General features: G+C 54.0%; 1 non-coding gene across 1 annotated transcript in view; it reads left to right on the top strand.

The window, feature by feature from the left end:
• Positions 1-4,347: 4,347 nt before the first annotated feature.
• LOC126430767 (small subunit ribosomal RNA) overlaps positions 4,348-5,000 on the top strand; it is a 1,910-nt gene continuing 1,257 nt past the window's right edge. Inside the window, exon 1 of the ribosomal RNA XR_007577297.1 lies at positions 4,348-5,000. This exon is cut by the window's right edge and continues 1,257 nt beyond it. This is a non-coding gene — a ribosomal RNA (small subunit ribosomal RNA).

Genomic DNA, 5,000 nt, shown 5'->3' with positions numbered 1-5,000 from the left:
GACAACACTACGTCCGCCATGTCGAGCGCACCACAAAACACAGCGCCATCTGTAGGTCTCCCGCGGCATGACGTCCTGCAACGACGATACCGCCATCTATGAGACGCCAAGCCGACTAAGACAGCGATGGGCCCACAGTGCCCATCTTTCGACCCCACCCACAAAGCCTGCGTCCTCTGTCGACCACAGCACCCCAACGCCAGCGCCTCTGCCGCACGAAATCGTCGACCGGCAATCACTCCACCGGCGCCCCACCCTAACCGCCCAACTCGCAACTCCAGCGGATGAACGGCGGACTTTTCCCGCAGTCGCAATGTGCAATCCACCCCTATAACTTGCGTTTCATGAAGAGTTATGTCCAATATGCGACATTCCCGCTGTCCCTATACATGAGCTGCGAGCTGTACCAGTTACGAGCTAGAGACGCGATCGCGTTGCTCTCTGTACGAATGCCGATGCTGAGCGGTCAGCTAGGAGGCGCTCCATCCATGTCGGTACCGGTGGGCGTTGCACTCGCAGTCGCAAAAACGTACGGCAAGTATATTACTCGGAAGAGTTTATGACAGTCCAAGCCCCCCTGCGTGGGGAGCGTCTTTCTAGGCCATGACCCACCGGAAGGGCGCAGCGTCCCCCACCCCAGACATGTGACGTCACACTATCGGTATTGACGACTCGACTCATTGCTTATAATCATTTGCCATACACCGGTGGAAGCTGCCGAGACGAGTAGCTACATAGCGCGCTCGCCGTGTCACTAATGTACAGAGATACAACAGTTTCGACTGGAACCGGATTAAACGTATACACGGCGCTGATTAGTAATACATAGACCCATCAGAATACAGATAATATATACAACTGTCCGTATACATGCTGAAAGACTCTGCTCACAATCACAACCACACGGCAGCCACACACTCTTATCACGCACTACTCTCCGCCTGTAACACGCACACAGACAATATGTAAGCACCAGCATGGAACAACACCCAGTGCATCCTCTCCGCCACATGAGACAATCCACACTGTCATAACCAGACTGGGAGGTCCACTCAGAAAACGGAATATCCCACCCCCCCGACAACCACCATTGCTCAGCTAAGCCACCAACACCCACACATGTCCTACACAGGGGTGCACCCAACATCACAATACTGCCTCCTCTCACAGCACACAAACAATGGCAGGAATGAAAGACACAGGTCTGCCACAAGCATGGAATCGGAGCGCCGCCTGTCATGAGCCAAAGGTGCATCCTGACGTGGCAAATCAGATGATGCCGCAGGCATCCACTTACTATAATCACAATCAACAAACCGACCGGCCGCCCCCCCCCCCCCCCCCATTACACCTTTCCATACAACAATGTGTACCTTAACCTAAACTATACTGTACCTTAACCTAAACTATACTGTACCTTAACCTAAACTATACTGTACCTTAACCTAAACTATACTGTACCTTAACCTAAACTATACTGTACCTTAACCTAAACTATACTGTACCTTAACCTAAACTATACTGTACCTTAACCTAACCTATACGGTACCTCAACCTAACCTATATTGTGCCTCAACCTAACCTATGTTGCGCCTTAACCTAACCTATGTTGCGCCTTAACCTAACCTATGTTGCGCCTTAACCTAACCTATGTTGCGCCTTAACCTAACCTATGTTGCGCCTTAACCTAACCTATGTTGCGCCTTAACCTAACCTATGTTGCGCCTTAACCTAACCTATGTTGCGCCTTAACCTAACCTATGTTGCGCCTTAACCTAACCTATGTTGCGCCTTAACCTAACCTATGTTGCGCCTTAACCTAACCTATGTTGCGCCTTAACCTAACCTATGTTGCGCCTTAACCTAACCTATGTTGCGCCTTAACCTAACCTATGTTGCGCCTTAACCTAACCTATGTTGCGCCTTAACCTAACCTATGTTGCGCCTTAACCCAACCTATGTTGCGCCTTAACCCAACCTATGTTGCGCCTTAACCTAACCTATGTTGCGCCTTAACCTAACCTATGTTGCGCCTTAACCTAACCTATGTTGCGCCTTAACCTAACCTATGTTGCGCCTTAACCCAACCTATGTTGCGCCTTAACCCAACCTATGTTGCGCCTTAACCCAACCTATGTTGCGCCTTAACCCAACCTATGTTGCGCCTTAACCCAACCTATGTTGCGCCTTAACCCAACCTATGTTGCGCCTTAACCCAACCTATGTTGCGCCTTAACCCAACCTATGTTGGGCCTTAACCCAACCTATGTTGGGCCTTAACCCAACCTATGTTGGGCCTTAACCCAACACACGTTGGGCCTTAACCCAACACACGTTGGGCCTTAACCCAACACACGTTGGGCCTTAACCCAACACACGTTGGGCCTTAACCCAACACACGTTGGGCCTTAACCCAACACACGTTGGGCCTTAACCCAACACACGTTGGGCCTTAACCCAACACACGTTGGGCCTTAACCCAACACACGTTGGGCCTTAACCCAACACACGTTGGGCCTTAACCCAACACACGTTGGGCCTTAACCCAACACACGTTGGGCCTTAACCCAACACACGTTGGGCCTTAACCCAACACACGTTGGGCCTTAACCCAACACACGTTGGGCCTTAACCTGCTCTGTAATTGTCATACGACGCGTTAAATTAGTGTAGTGTTGCCTAACTGCAACCCCCGCAATATAGTTTGCTACTCGCACTGCCCGGTCCCCAGTGTATCGCTTCATGTTAAACACCTTGCAGCTATACACTGTAATGTGGATGGCAGCAGGACGTACATGCTCAATGCCCTTTGCAGTTGTTCATTGGCATTTGCAGTTGTTCATTGGCATTCGCATGGCGAAGCACTTAGCCTACGCTGTGGTACGGCCTGTGTCAACTGTCCGCTGATGTTGTACGTCCAAATCACACACTGTACTGCACATTGGTCCTCATGTACTGAATGATACATCGTGGTACATGTGACCGTACAACGACTGCGCCAACAACGGCGAACCATGCGGTCCAAATGTTGTGCACTCAGCTACGTGTCGTCTCCCTATAAGAGCTGGATTGCAGTGTGGTATGCCCTGGATGGCGATCAGCATGAGCCGTCTGTTGATGTAGTGGCGCGTGTTGTCAGACGTAGTCGTCTCTTCTCACACACCGTGATAGCATGGTGCACTGCGTTCCACATCTGCGACATGCGACAGAGGCCGGTTGACAGTCGTTCGCGCAATGGACATCGCATACGTACGGGGGCCACCTTCCACGTGTTCGCGAAGCGTGCACATGTTGTTGCGTGTATGTGGGCAGACATAGTGTGTCGTGACACCTGACACAGGCATGCAACAATCGTTGAATTTGCAAATGGCGATGGACGCCTACGTTTGCTGGTGACGTTACGCAAATGAACAACTGGTAAACCGTTGTGGTGCGGTTGTTCTCGCTAGAGGTGAATCAGTGATGGCGACGATCGGTTGAGCTACCAACCGGTTGTTCCAGCGATACCCACCATGCCCACGAACGTGAATGGCATCTGGGTGTGAAGCGATACGCGGCGGTGGCTGGGTGGGACCGTCCCCGGCCGGTGAGGGGGGGCCTCCCGGCGTGCTGGCCGCGCGGTGCGTGGGCGCACGCGCTACAGCCGGCTGGTGGGGGCGGCCAGTGGCAGGCGCGCCGGCCGACGGAGGCGGCAGGCGGCGCAGCTGCGCGCCGGCGCACCCTGCACGCGGCGCCGTGCGGCCAAAGTAGGTCCTCGCGGGCCCGGTGCGAAGCGCGGTGGACATCTGCAGTGTGCTGGTCCGATTGAGGACTGTGTGCGCTGAGGATGCGCCGCCGCCCGGCGCTCGGCGCCGCGACGCCGTCTGCTGCTCGGTCGCCTCTGCGGTTCTCGCAGGTGGTTTGTATCGCAGCTGTGCGGACGTGTTGGCGCGTGCGCTGTGCTGGGAGAGTTCGCTTCGGCACCCAAGTGGGGCTTTTGTCCTTCTGTGGCGCTGGCGTTGGAGCTGCCGGTCACCGTAGGTGGCGCGTGTTGTCTCCCGCCGGCAATGCCACGACAGCACGCTCCCGGGCCTCTGTCGGCAGCGGCAAGCTCAGTTGGGAGCACGGGTGGTCGCACCTAAAGCGTCTACTCGCCAAACCCCGGGCGATTGCGCCTCTCTCGAACCCGACCAAGTACTTAGGACGGCGCTGCGCGCCGCCGGGACCTGAGAGGGTTTCGAGGTGTATGGTGCAGGGGAGCTCAGCCTCCTCCTGTTTGCAGAATAATTGAGCGGACGCTTGCGTGTTCGCGCGGGCCCCCGGGACACACTCCCGGGCGGCCGGCTGCTCAGCTCTAGTTGACGCAGCTCCCTGGTTGATCCTGCCAGTAGTCATATGCTTGTCTCAAAGATTAAGCCATGCATGTCTCAGTACAAGCCGCATTAAGGTGAAACCGCGAATGGCTCATTAAATCAGTTATGGTTCCTTAGATCGTACCCACGTTACTTGGATAACTGTGGTAATTCTAGAGCTAATACATGCAAACAGAGTCCCGACCAGAGATGGAAGGGACGCTTTTATTAGATCAAAACCAATCGGTCGGCTCGTCCGGTCCGTTTGCCTTGGTGACTCTGAATAACTTTGGGCTGATCGCACGGTCCTCGTACCGGCGACGCGTCTTTCAAATGTCTGCCTTATCAACTGTCGATGGTAGGTTCTGCGCCTACCATGGTTGTAACGGGTAACGGGGAATCAGGGTTCGATTCCGGAGAGGGAGCCTGAGAAACGGCTACCACATCCAAGGAAGGCAGCAGGCGCGCAAATTACCCACTCCCGGCACGGGGAGGTAGTGACGAAAAATAACGATACGGGACTCATCCGAGGCCCCGTAATCGGAATGAGTACACTTTAAATCCTTTAACGAGTATCTATTGGAGGGCAAGTCTGGTGCCAGCAGCCGCGGTAATTCCAGCTCCAATAGCGTATATTAAAGTTGTTGCGGTTAAAAAGCTCGTAGTTGG

This window comes from Schistocerca serialis, unplaced genomic scaffold, assembly GCF_023864345.2.
Source record: "Schistocerca serialis cubense isolate TAMUIC-IGC-003099 unplaced genomic scaffold, iqSchSeri2.2 HiC_scaffold_1058, whole genome shotgun sequence".
Classification (NCBI taxonomy): domain Eukaryota; kingdom Metazoa; phylum Arthropoda; class Insecta; order Orthoptera; family Acrididae; genus Schistocerca; species Schistocerca serialis.
This window is presented reverse-complemented; position numbering and strand designations above follow the sequence as displayed.